This window comes from Notamacropus eugenii, chromosome 6 (assembly GCF_028372415.1).
Source record: "Notamacropus eugenii isolate mMacEug1 chromosome 6, mMacEug1.pri_v2, whole genome shotgun sequence".
In the NCBI taxonomy this organism is placed as follows: Eukaryota; Metazoa; Chordata; class Mammalia; order Diprotodontia; family Macropodidae; genus Notamacropus; species Notamacropus eugenii.
In genome coordinates, this window is record NC_092877.1 from 34,301,155 (window position 1) to 34,316,178 (window position 15,024).

Below are 15,024 nucleotides of genomic sequence, written 5' to 3' on the forward strand. Positions count from 1 at the left end.
TAACTGAGCCCAGTCTTGCATCTCTCTGGAGGTGCTCAGTACCTGCTGAGTAAAGTGATGGGAAGATGATTGAAAAGTACCCCCCTATCTACCCCCTCCCCAGTCTCTCCTAGGTAGGGCTATCTATAACCTGCTCCAAGAGCAGCTGGACAAGTCAGGGAAAACTCGGCCCCTAATTAATGACATCTCTCATAGAGAAATGAAATGTTGGCTCTACAAATGACCCAGCTGGTAATGGCACCTGGCTGTAAATCAGTCACACTCTCCAACAGGGCCAGCAGTGGGTACAAAGCATTAATGGCCACTGAGATCCTCCCTATTGCAGTGACCTGATTTTCATCTCTCCAGGTCCTCATGAGGGAACTGAGAAATGAGCAGGATAAATCACATGGCTTCTTCCTCTTCTCCTTTTGGCACCCCCACCCTCTAGAGAGCTCAGGATGCCTTTTCCATCAGGTGCCAATTCATTTAGAATCACAGATCTGTACAAGATCAGAACTGAAAAGGCCCTTGGGACATGGAATGCAGACTGGAAACACCAGAAGAAAGCTTGAAAGAGAAGATGTCGGAGCTGCACGGGAGCTCAGAATACAGAATGTCAGAGCTTAGGAAGGGCCTTAGAACATAGGTTGCTACAGGAGAGTTTGAATGGCACTTACACATAGAACATAGTCTGTCAGAGCTGCTGGCCCAGCAGGACCTGGGGTCAGAGCCTACTGCTTAATGATAATAATAGATACCATTTAGTCAGCATTTAAAGCTTTGCAAAATGCTTTACAAATATTATCTTATTTGATCCTGAAAATAACCCTGGGAGGTAGGTGCAATTATTACCCCCATTTGATAAATGAGGAAACTGAGGATAAGTGACTTGTTTCTAATCACATAGCCAGTAAATATCTGAGGCTAGATTTGAACTCAGGTCTTCCTGATTCCAGGTCCAACGCTCTATCCACCATGCCGACCTAAATGCCTTATTACCTGGGTGACTTAGGTCAATTGGTAATTTGGACCTTAATTTCCTTATTTGAAAAATAAAGGAGTTGGACTAGTGGAGCTCCAAGGTCCTACCAACTCTTCATACATAGGACGTCAAAGCTGGAAGTAAGCCCAGAGGATGGGAGATGGGAGAAGCCTGGGAACATAGATTGCTAGAGTTCAAAGAGAACCTAGAACACTGAATGGCAGTGTTAGAGTTACTGAAAGAGTGAGAGGATTTGGGTTCAAATCCTGCCTGATGCTCACTACCCATGAGACCCTGAGCAAGTTACATTATCTCATGGGTCTCAGTTTCTTCATATGTCAAATTAGAGGGTTGAACTAGATGACTCCAGGTCTATGATACTATCTTGATCCTATGAATCAAGAGTGTCAGACATGGAAGGATCCTTGAAATAGAGATAGATAGACAGATGAGAGAGAGGAGAGAGATGGACAGATAAGAGATTAGCGAGAGAGGAGAGACAGGGAGTTTGGAGAGAGAGACAGAAAGAGAGAGATGAGAGAGGAGACAGACAAGAGAGGAGAAAATGAGGAGAGACAGACAGCAAGAGATTTAAGTGCTTATTATGTGCACCGTACTAAGTCCTGGGTATATTTCTGTACCCTAAACAACTCAGATAGTCTGCCTTCAAGGAACTTATATTCTAATAGAGTAAGACGATACATAAATGGGAATTGGAAGGGAAGTGGGAGTGGGAAGGAGGAGGCACTGTGTGTAGATGGCAAGTAGTCATGTGGTGCCTAGCTCCAGACAAGATAAGGTGGGACTCACCTAGCATAACCTGGCCTCTGAGGGGCACAGGCCAAGATTCTGGTGAGGAGCAGTGGGAGATGATGGCAGCAGTGAAGGCAATATGATGTTCTAATATCTGGGAAGTGGCTCCAAAGGCTCTCAGAACATGGATTTTCAGAGTTGGGGGATGTTCAGAGCAGACCTTAGAACATGGAATACATAATGTGGGACTGTGGGGTCTTGCAACTATAGACTGAAAGGGCTTGAAGGGCACTTGGAATATAGAATAACAGATTGTGGGCAGGGCTAATGTGCATATTTGTTACAAAGGCTTTGTTTTTCTTTTGTGCTTTTTTTTCCATGTGGGGGCAGATGAGAAGGAGAGAAAATAGATCTTTGTTAATTGAAAATTAAACTTTAAAAAAACAACAATGTCACAGCTGCAGTAAATCTTAGGACGTGGAACATGGAATTTCAGGGCAGGAAAGAGCTTCAGAGATTATCTAGACCCAGATGAGGCTCAGGAAAGACAAATGACTTCCCCAAGTTCACACAACCTGACTCCTGGCTCAGTGCCCTTCCCATTATCCACACGCTGCCTTTTCTTGGTGTCTATATTTTGTCCTACAAATCCCATCAACAGTCACTTGGAAAAAGCTGTGATGAATGTTAAGTCACTTAGCAGGTTTTGAATTTTGATGATTTGGAGTCACCCCACAAGTTGATTCAACCAACCAAGCGCTGGATTGCCATAACGCTGTCAAACATGAATAGTGATGATTTGCCATTAATATCAGTAATTCTTCTTGCAAGCAATTAAACTTGGCATTGCTTTCATTACCTAATGTGTTTATATCAGCCACTGTAATTGTTTTCTAAAGCTGTAAATTTCTCAAGTTAATTATAAACAAATTGCTATGCTTAATTAACGGGCATCACTAATACTATATTATCTAATATGCATATGAATGAGTCTAGTTAAAGCCACACCAGGGTGGATTAATAATGCTAAGCATGTAGCCCTGTGCTCTCCCAAGACTCTCCAACAATCTAGAAAAGAAAAGTTTCCTAGGCTAGAACTTTCCAGAACTGGTCCCTTCCAGAATCCATGTGTCTAAGATAGTTTCAGTTCTGCACCAACATCTCCCTGAGCCAGTGTCATCCAGAACTGATGCCTACTGGTGTCTGCCTGTCCTAGAGGCAGATTCTCTGGTGCCACCTGTCCAGGTGTTTCTATGACCAGTATAAAGCATTTGCGGACATAACCTTTCCTAAACTGACTTTATCATGTTTGAACAGAATTCTCCTAGCCCAAGGTAGACACAGTCAAGAGACACAGGCCAGGACATATGCCTGATCATGTTTGCATTGGCAGCTGTTACCCAGTTTTTCCCAATTCAGTGCTAAAGAACAACTCAATCAGAGACATCTACTAAGACTCTACTAGGTGCCAGCCACTGTGCTAGACACAGAAGATACAAAAACCAAAGAGGATCATTCCTTCTCCTCATTCCCTAATGGAGAAAAACTTATTCCCCAAGACCAAAATATTGGGGCGAGGAGCAGAGAAAGATAAGACAAGACAACTCCCCTTGAGGCAAGCCAAAATGCCATCAGTCAAGAGTAGCCAGGTTCTCAGAGGCACTGGGCCTACTCTGCTATTTCCTAGAGCCAGGAGTACAAGACTTCAAAGTCTATGTTAAGGATAAACTATTTCTGAAGATGTTGTGGCTTAAAGACCAGATATCTCCCAAGCCCTGGCTCAGGGAAGAACACAACGCATGTGATATTAGTAATACAGCTCTTCCAGAGTTCTAGGCTGGGCATGGCTCCCCTGCCTGATCCTTTTCTAGCATCTGGCTATTTTTAATACCTTCCAAGTCAGCACCTACCTCCAGGGTTGTTGTGAGGATCAAATGAGATAGCATTTGTAAAGCACAGTGCCCAGCACATAGTAGGCACTTAACAAATGCTTCTTCTCCTCACCTCTCCAATGGCATATTTAATTTCACACCAATACCACCCCTGCGGGATGGCATGTTGTGTCCATTACTCTGCCCCATGGCCCCCAGTGAAGGCTAGTCTTCTAGAGACAGAGAAATAGTCATAGATGTTTGGAGGCTCTAAGCTGGAGTCATCTTTTGTTGTTTTTTTGTTTTTGTTTTTGTTTTTGTTTTATTTGTCTTTGTTTTATTTTTGGTTTGGTTTGGTTTTTGTTTGTTTTGTTCACTTATTTGTTTTTATTTCTTTGAAAATGTATGCTTTCAGCTATCTATAATCATATGAAAAAATGCTCTAAATCGCTCTTGGTTAGAGAGATGCAAATCAAAACAACTCTGAGGTAACACATCACACCTATCAGATTGGCTAACATGACAGAACAGTTAGATGATAAATGTTGGAGAAGATGTGGGAGAGTTGGAACACTAATTCATTGTTGGTGGAGCTGCGAGCGCATCCAACCATTCTGGAGAGCAATTTGGATCTCTGCCCCAAGGACTACAAAAATGTGCATACCCTTTGACTCAGCAATATCATTCCTGGGACTCTATCCTAAAGAGATCATAGAAATGGGAAAGGGTCCCACATGTACAAAAATATTTGTAGCAGCTCTCTTTGTCGTGGCCAAAAACTGGAAATCAAGGGGATGCCCATAAATTGGGGAATGACTGAAGAAGTTGTGGTATATGAGTGTATGGAATACTATTGTGCTATGAGAAAACATGAATAGGAAGACTTCAGAGAAGCCTGGAAAGACTTATATGAACAGATGCTGAGTGAAAGGAGCAGAACCAGGAGAACTTTGTACACAGCAACAACCACAGTGTGCAAGGAATTTTTCTGGTAGGCTTAGTACTTCATTGAAATACATGAACTTAAAAAATTTTCAGTGGACTCTTGCGGAAAAACACCTTCCACATCCAGAAAAAGAACTATGAAATTGGATCGCAGACAGAAACAGACCATTTTCTTTTGTATTATGTTGTGTTTTGTTTTGTTTGGTGGTTTCTCCCATTCATTTTAAGTCTTCTAAGCAACATGCATTTAGTAAGAATGTATGTGTTGAACCTGTATAAGATTGTATACTGTCTTGGAGAGGGAGGAAGGATTAAGGGGAAGGGAGCGAAAAAAAATCTAAGATATATGGAAGTGATTGTTTAACACTGAAAACAAATAAAATAATTCAATGTTAAAAAAAGAAAGTGCATGCTTTCAAATACCAAATGACTTGCACTATGAGGGACACTCTGTCCCATTATCCTTTGTTGCCTCAGCCAGCTGTTATCATAGGACCTAGAGGGACCTAGAGGAAGCTGTTGAATCCAGCCTCTTTATTTTACAGATGTGGAAACTGAGGCTCAGTTAGATGAGGGGGACTTGTGCAAAGCACTTTATATACCCCATCTCCTTTGAATCTTGTCAATTAATAGGAAAGATTTCCTAAATAGGAACCTGACCCTGGGACATACTCAGTCACCCCCCTCCCCTAATACACCCAAGTGCCTCTCAGCTTACCTGAGACAATCTAGAACCAAGAAAAAATCAGGGTTTTCAACCCAGCCCTGAAATTTAGTAGATGTGTGATCCTGGGCAAATCACTTCTCCTCCCTGGCCTCAGTTTCTCTGTCAGTAAAATAATCATATTTTTATTATTATATTATAAATAAAATAATTAATTTTAAATTTTATATGAAATTAAAATATAAATGTTTATCAATACAGGTATTTATATAAATAAAATAAGCATTTTGTTATGATATAAAATAATAATTTTTCTTCTCTCACACACACACACACACACACACACACACACACAGCCTTTGGTCAAACCAAAAGAGTTAACACATTAAAGGCTTTTGTAATTAGAAAAGGGCTCCATTAGTTGACTATCCTCCAATAAAAGCTTTATTGTGGCTATTTCATTGAAAGGACTTCAAGTGTCAACACAACAGTAAGACCCAGGGCTGCTACCTGAGGAACGAGCTAGGGAAATTCAGAGGTGCACTTTCCATCTTCTCCAAAGAGTCAGCATGTTAGCATGAGAAGAGCATGCCTTGTACTAGATGACTAGAGGACTCCAACTCTGCAGGTCTGTGAATCAGCAATCCCATTCCTGGTTCCTTCAATGCTGGGTGCTAGATCTGGCAGCAGAGCCATAACTAGCTGTCTTCATGCCTTGAGAAAGCTTTAATAAAAATTATCCAGAACAAGAGCATGCCCTTACATCAATGTTTAAAGGCAAATTCATTTGGGTTGAGAGAGTAACTCTAGTGCACAAGAACCAGTGCAGGAAGAGATCTCAGGACACTAGGCTTTGGTAGAAAAAGTTGAAGACCTCAGGATGCAGACCCATTGGCAGAGATCCAGATTACTGCAAAGCCATTTCTGAGGAGGAGGAGGAGCAGGGCTAGGCCTGTGATGTAGCCCCTGAGGATAGAAAGTACACCTAGGTGCTAAGTGGTTTTTTTCCTCCAATACTGAAAGAGTTTTAAGAACTATCAGCACTCTCTTCATTGCGATACCCTGGAGGAAAGCCCCAGTTGCCCTTTCCCAGTTATAGCTCTAAGGGGGAGGATCTGTTTGCAAGAGATGAGTAAGCAAAGCGTGTTTCACTATATCTTCACGACTCTGCAGAGGTGGCCTAAGAGCATTGTGGGGTGAGGACAGAGGGAGCCACTCCTCGTACCAATTCACATTCCATGCTTAAGTCCTTAGCTAGGTTTTCTGAGACACAGCCTGTGGTGCCCTGACTCTGGCAGAAATGCCTTCCAAAGACTTTCTTCTCATGACTGGACTTGAGAAAGCCAAGGAAGGGTTTTTACAAATCACTGTTCTGAGAACTTGGGGATGAACAGTGGAGCAACAATCAAGAAGGCCTTGATGGATTAGACTGGAGAGTCTTGAAATCTCCGTTCCTTCCCTCTAAGACTATTTCCAGTTTATCTTGTATGTATCTTCTTTCTAAGTCATTATTTGCATATTATCTCTCCTTAGCCTGTGAGCTCCTGGAGAATAGGAACTGTCTGTCTTTTGCCTTTCCTTGCATCCCCAGAGTTTAGCACAGTGCCTAGCATATAGTAAGCATTTATTAATATCATCAACTTCAGTTGAGCTTATAGGAACTGAAGGTATGCAGACTGCGAATGGCAGAGAAGTTGACATTGGTAAGAAAGGTACTGATTTTCTCACCCAAAGCTGAATAATGTTTCTTTTAGTATCTCTCCATTGCATACTCAACAGATAGTCTAAACTCCTTAGTAAAGTATTGAAGGCCTCCTGTAATATAGTTTTAGTCTACCTTTTAGGACCTGTCTCATGTTATTACCCTCCATATGAGCTAAGCAATTCCTGTATCTGATCCTAACCCTAAAAGCACACCTCCAACTCTAACCCTAAATGCCCCTGACTCTAACTGTAACCCTAAAACAGTCAAAAGAAATATTTATTAAGGGCCTGCTTATGTACAGGGTACTTGTGCTAGCCATGGGGAACACAAGTATAAGATGGTCCTTTCAGGGAGTTGACATTTTACTGGGGGACTAAACCCCTTACAGAAAAGTAACTGTGAGTTATTTACAAAATGAAGATAAAATGATTAAGTTGGAGACATTCTTGCCCAACAGAGCTGGGAGAGGCCTCTAGAAGAAGAATGAATTTGAGCAGGTCTTTAAAATGAGTTAGGTGGAGGTGAGAGGGAGAGCCATCCAAGTGTGGGGGATGGGGATAGAGGAGGCAGATGGAATGCCATGGATGAGGAAACAGCAAACAGGCTAGCCTAGAAGGAGTGTGGAGTATGTGAGGGGGAGTAACATGGAATCAGATTGGAAAGGCAGTGTGGCATGAGAGTGTATAAACGCTTTAAATGCCAACCAGAAAAGTTTATGTTTTAACCTGCACACAATAGGGAGTCATTGAACCTTTTTGACCCAGAGAGTGACAGTCAAGAATCTCCCTTCCCCACCCAACATCTCTGCTTGTTGAAAAAGGACAATGATTCTGAATACCAACCTTCTACCCTCAACCTTTCCCTCAATATCCAGAGGGTAACCATCTCATTATTGGATATGATTTTGTTTTTTAATACGATTTTACTTCCCCCAATTTCACATTAAAACAATTTTTAACATTTTTTTTAAAGTTTTGAGTTCCAAATTTTATTCCTCTTTTTCTCTCTCTCCCCTCCCACTTCCCTGACATGGTAAGCAATCCAATATAGGTTACACATGTGCAATCATGTAAAACATTTCCATATTCATCATTTTATATAAGAAGATGCAAACAACAACAAAAAAATTACAGAAACTAAGTAAAAGAGTAGCATGCTTCCATCTGTATTCAGGTAATATCGGTTCTTTCTCTGGAAGTGAACATGCTTCATCATGAGCCCTTTGGGATTGTCTTGAATCATTGTTTTCCTGAAAATAGCTAAGTCATTCACAGTTGACAACTATACAATATGGTTGTTACTGGGTACAACATTCTCCTGGTTCTATCCACTTCACTTTGTATCAGTTCGTTGAAGTCTTTCCAGATTTATTGCATATAATTTTGTATTTCTACTACATATATCACTTTCTATTTTGTTCCATATACATATATATGTATGTATGTATGCATCATATATGTGTGCACATATGCGTGTATTATATGTGTGTGCATATTCCTTTCTAATAAGTTGTAATCTCCTTGAGGACTGAGATGGCAAATGTAATTTAATGGAAAGAGAACTGAACTTGGGGCTGGAGTTACATAATCACAGAATGTCAGGGTTGGAGAGTACATCAATGACCAGCTAGTCTAACCTACACCTGAAAAACATTCTACTCTACAACATACACAGTCAGGAGAACTTAGGTTCTAGTAAGATATTGGCTATGTATTAGCTGAAGTAGAGACATTTCCTCTCTCTGGGACTCAGTTTTCACATATCTAAAATGGAAATAAGAACCACGCCATGGGGCTGTTGTGAGGACCAAATAAAATAATGGCACAAACTGTAGAATATTAGGTAAAATTAGCTCTCTGTGTCCCACACAGAGCTAAAAGCTTGCTTGTATGCAGCAAGAGCTTAATAAATGTCCAGAGAACTGAATCGCACCTGCAAGTATGGAAAATTTCCTGTTGAAAAGCAATGAACCAAAAAAGACTCATTCTAGATTTAGGCGCTGTTTTTCCTCCAAATAGTTTTTATAAATTTTTAATTAAAATTGTATTTTCAGATCAGAAAACCAGCTCAATTTTTACTGTACTGTCGAGCCTGGAAGAAGGTAAATGAAACCCAAATGGGGATTTTCATTTGCCCAATTCTCCTTCCTCCACTGGGGCTGATAGCCAAGGTCTCAGGAGTGGGTGTCTTCCACAGCCCATCTCACATGACACATTCCTTTCAGAAATGTGATGTTCCTATCAGTGGCATTCTATTTTAATTCACTCTGACAAAATAATGGAATCTATTTGTGGAAGCAATGTTGGCTCATCTGACAAGGAGGTTTCTCCAGGGCTTGGCTATAATGAACAGAATTATTCCATTTTTTTTGGATGAATAGGTAAGTTTGGCCCTTCTGAAAAACTGTTCAGAAAGGGTGGTAAACATTCAGGAGCCGGGGGGGGAACAATAATTAAGTGACCCATTAGCTAGGAGGTTAGCAAAATGTTGACACAAAAAGGCAATAGCTTAGGAAAATTCTAGTAATGATGCTCATAGCTTCAGTTAGATAGAGTTGGATATACTTACTCATTTAATTCACACTCTAGTCCTCCAATGGGGGCCAGAAAAGAGGCCTGGAAAGAGCACTGGCAGAGGACTGAGTTCAAATCCTGGCTCCTCCATTTGCTAACCTGGATAGCCCTGGGAAAGTCACCAAAACTTTCCATGGCTTTATCATATATAAAATGAAAGATTGAAGCAGAAAAGCAGTGCAGTTCCTTCCAGTTCTAAATGCATGACCAACGGATGAGTAAACAAACTTACAGGGAGAAATTACCTTACCTTGATCACAGAGCAAGAAAAGATGAAAATTCAGGTTTTCTGATTCTAAAGTTAGAGCCCTTTTCTTTTCCTCACACTCCCCTCCATACTATTCTTAGGAAACCAGACTTCTTTCCAATGATTCAAAAAGTCCAGTCACAATATTTTCGTAGCCTGATGGAATTGGAGATCCGTGGGTGTCATTAGGCAGACATGGTAGTTCCAGGGCCCAGAGGAGCTTGGAGTTCCATGGTGGTCATTGGACAGTGATAAGATAAGGCTGCTTAGTTACTGCCTTCGAACAGTCCCCAGTGCTTTTTAGCTCTCCTGGAAACTCCTTGATGACAGAGGCTTTGTCTTTCTTCCTATAATTTAAAGTATGCAACAGCTGGTACTCGATAAGTGTTCAATTAATGGATAAATGACTAGATGAATAGATTAATGGATACCTCACCGCATGGAGGAGTGACTGAGTGAATGATTGCCTTTAAATCAGCAAATATTTATAAAGTACTTACTGTGTGCCACGCATTATGCTAGATGTTGGGTGTATAAAGAAAGAAACTGCTTTTCTCAATCCTGTTCACTCCTGTTGTGGGAAGCAACATACACAGAGAAAGCATATATAAAATTAAAAAATACAAGGTAGATTAGGGAGAGACGGCACTAGCAAATGTAGGGGTGGGCGGAGAGTCAGGGAAAGGTTCCATGTATGTAGTGGTGTTCGAGATCCATCTTGATGTAAGGGATTAATGATTCAGGGGAGGGTAAGGGGGTGGAAGTCATTCTAGACTTGGGGAAAGGCAGCTAGATCTGGCAGCAAGAGATGGCATGCCAGTTATGATCAGTACAAGAATGGCAGTTTAGCTGAGTGATAAATCACAGGATAGGGATGTGGCTCTCAAGAAATGGGATAGATTTATCAACTAGAAATGATTTCTGCCTTCTCTGAGTTCCCAGAGAACTTTACTCTGTTCTCATCTTATTTAACTATCAAGCTGTGTCTTAAGAAGCACCGTAGTATAATAGACAGAGTGCTGAATTTAGAAGCAGAAAGACCTGTTTCAGATGCTTTCTAGTAATGTGACCCCAAAGCAAGTCCCTGAATTTCTCTTGGCCTTGGTTTCCTGATCTGTAAAATGAGGGGATTGGTCTAGATGCCTCTCGGATCTCTTTCAGCTCTAATTCTAGGTGTCTAGGAATTGTGCTTAAGTTCCTTCAAGACAAGGGCTGGGTCTTACTCATTTTCATATGCTTCCTTTTCTCTCCCCTTAACAAAGGAACAGGAAGCTAATGAGACTAAAGGATAAAAGTGACCTTAGAGATCAGCTACCAGGGGTGGGGAAACTGCAGCTTCAAGACCACATGTGGCACTCTAACTTGAAGTTTGTATTCAGTCAAAGGACTGTACTTGAGGACCTAGAGGGTCACATGTGGCCTCTAGGCTACACTCACTTTATATAAGAGAAAAGGGAGTCTCTAAGAAGCTAGGTGATTTGCCCAAGATCACCTACATAGCAGACAGCAGAGCTGATTTTCAAATTCAGAATCTCCGCCTCCAAACCTACCATTCTTTCCACGACATCCTGTTGATTCACAAGAGAACTGATTGAGTTATGGAAGGAGGAATTGACTTACAGAATCCATCACTGGCTCTGTAGGCTCTATAAACAAAGGAGGAGCTTCAGAAATCACAGAACAGCTCAGATTTCCAAACCTACTTGAACAGAATAGAAAATCAACCTGACATCTTATATTGTTGAGCTAACAGTTGATAGAAAAATAGAATCTTAGACTCTCAGAGAAGAGGACAGGTATTTTGTCCAACATGTGTGTGAAAAGGGATCCCTTTGCAACATCTTTGACAAGCAGTCATCAGGCCTGTGCTCAAAGACTTCTAGTGACAGGAAACTAACTACCTCCCAAGGACCTCCTTCCATTTAGGACATTTTTACTGTGTATTGAACCAAAATCTGCTATCTACACACAGGTTTCTTCTTATGGGCCAATTAAAGCAACCAACCCTGATCTACCTTGATAGCCCTTCTAAATCCTTGAAGAGACTGATGATTTCTCCTTAAGTCTTTTCCTCTTCATGCTAGGCATAACAGTCCTTCTGGAAGATCCTAAAGAGGCAACAGCCTCTGGTCTCCTCACCATCATGCTTTCATTCCTTTAGATGAACTCAATCATTTCAAGTGTCCTTCCAAAATGTGGTGCCTCAAACTGAATGCAATGCTCCAGATGGTCTGAAGAGAGTACAGCAGGCCTGTCACCTGCCTAGTGTAATATGTCCCTTTCTATTCATATAAAGATGGAATTAGCATTTCTAGTTGCCACATTGTTGATGTATATTGAGTTTACAAGGGGCAGTGTGGGTTAGTGGATAGAGAGCTACTTTCACCGTAAGAAAAACCTGGGTTCAAGTCCTGTCCCTGAGACATTCTAGCCATGTGACCCTGGAAAGGTCTCAGTTTCCCTAGACAAAACTAAAATTATACATTACAGAGCAGGGGTGATACAAATTGGTAGAGAGATTTTTCACATCAAGAATTCCCTATAAAAATGAAAACATAAGACTAATTAAAAATTAGATTTTCAGGACACTAAGACTTAAAGTCCTATCTTTCACAATGGTGTACATAGTGCCTAAACCTGCCCCTACACCGTGGGTGACTTAGAAGAGGAGGGGATCCCTTGCCTGGAGATCTGGGCCCTGTGTCGACCTAGCAGAGAACCTTATTACCCAGATGCCTTCCACAATTCTTTACTGGAGAGTGATGGGAATCCAGTAGATACAAAGGAGAGAGAAAGGTTAGACACTTCAGCTCTCCAAACCCAAAACAGCAGGGAAAGCTCCTTGGCCCTGTCCAAGGTCTGACCAACACTTGCTGAATCTTCCTGAGATAATTGGTAGGTGTAAGTAGAAAGTCTTGGTCTGATTCCATTCTCTGCATCTCATCCATTTCACCATGGCTGCAGCTGGCCAGATGCTGCCCAAACATTCTGAAAGTTTCCCAAAATGGTCAATTGCCTGTAATCCCCTATTAATTGTGTTACTGTTCTAAATCATTTTGTTCACAAGTTCAATGGTGCAGAAAATAACAGCTCAAAGTCTCCCTTAGATTAAAAAGTTGTGCTGCCTTAATCATGCCCTGACAGGTCTTCATTTGTCAGGCTAATCCTGGGTGGTTTACATGGGTGTTTACAGTGGGATGTAGCCATCAGTACAAATAGCTTACAGTATATTGGGCTAATGGATCCTGAGATTGAAAATAAACTTGCTCTTGATTGCCAATCTTCAGCAGGAGGGATTCAGGCATTTTCATTATGGCCCCAGGCACCCATTTGCCCAGTCCTGCTATTTGATCTTGACACATGTGGGACATTTACTAAAAGGTGTCATTTTTATAGTTAACATTTTCCAGTCAGACAAATCGTCATTCCCCATTAAGGTGGCTTGTCCACACTTGACAAGTGTTCAAGAGTGAACAGAAATCTGTGTGCTTAAGCTGAACTAATCGCTGAGCCCAATCTCATTTCATGGCTACGTTAATATCTCAGCTTATACAGTACCCTTCCATATGGACAGTGGAAAGTTGCCAAGGTTCCCACTTAGAATGACATGGTGCAAGATAAGACTCTGTAAACAAAGATGGACTTTAAAAATCACAGAATGGTACAACTTTCTCCACTCAGTTAAATTGATCAGAAAATCAGCTGATGTACTGAATCATACAGCCAACGGTTCACAACAAAAGGCAGTCATTGAATCTCAGAGCTAAAGGAAATCCCAGAATCTGTCTCATCCAACAAATATCTGGCTTCTTCTGGCTTTATGTAGTGGACAATATAGTTCCTGACCTGTAAAAGCATGGAATTTGAGGCCCCAAGAAAGGAGCAAAGTGGCCCCTAAAATTCGATAGCATTCAAGCACCTGGTGTATCAAAAGATAACTATCTGCATTGTCTTTTTTGATTCTACCCTAAGTATCTAGAAACAGGATACGTGCGTAACAGACCTAGGAGAACCATGGTGCCTAGCACTGGGTTGGGTCTTTCAGGGGTCTGACAAAGGAAAACATCCCTCTGCTGGCAAGACCTGGATGTGGTCCACGCTGCAGTGAGGGAGAAAAATGAACTGGGAAAGGCTTCAAGTGTCTGCGATTCCTTCATTGTGAGAAATTCCTTCACTAATGATGATTACCATCCTTTAAACTTGGTAGAACTTCCTTGACAGTTGTTGCCAACACCAGCAAGAAAAGAAAAAAAAACCTTCCTGTGGTTAAATGGATGATGAGGTGATGATGGATCCTATATTTATCTAGACATTAACTCCATTGCTGGGTCCATGCACTAAGCCTTTACTGTGCAGTAGATTCCTTTGTTGAGAAGCAGCATGATCTAGCATTGGAGAGATGGTCTCTGGGGCAGGAAAATCTGAACTCAAGCCCTGCTACTAAACTAGAGTATCAAAATACTTTAAGTGACTCTCTAAGACTGTAAATTATAGAGAACATGCCAACCTGCATTGACAGAAGAAGTTTCTTCACCTGGGATCTCCCTACATCAAGGAAACCATAGGTCCAGTCCCTAAGCCTAAGCACCCTTTCGAGCTATGCTCTGCTAGCAGAACTTTTGTTGCTAACATCTTTAAAAAAGGTATTCTAAACCTAAACACCAAAATTGCCTTTCCATACACACAGCAGAACACAAAAGAATCTATATGGAACTACAAGTCTCTATTTCATAATACTTGCTTTACTTAAAGGATACAATAAATTACTTTCAAAGCTATCCTACCACTCTGTGCTTTATTTTGAACTTCTTTCCATTTTCTTCTTTGAATTTTTAAAAATGTTACAATGACCTCGTTTTTCTGGTATCTTTATAGCTAATATTCTTCCCCTGCATGCCTACTTGCCCTGTAAATTGAAAAAAAAACCCAGACAAAGAAAAGAAAACAACCTTGTAACAAATAAACACAGTCAATAAAAATAGATCCACATAGTATATAGGCACAAAAAATGTGTGCAAGGAGGCTACTACTCTGGCACCAGAGCTGGGAGCCTCCTAGCATTGGTGTTCTGATTAACTCCTTCCCAGCCTCACTGGGGATTATTGAAGAATATATTGATATGGCTAAAGCAAAGCAGCTTATTCAAAGAGTCAGCTTTTTAAATGTGGGGTGATTGGTCCAAATCTGCTTGGATTCTTTTCTCTAGGGTAGCACCTCTGATTCTGGTTCAAGGACATAGATCTCATACTCTGTTTTGGGGAGAGGAGACTATGGTGGGACTGGGATACCTGGTGGTGTGTGT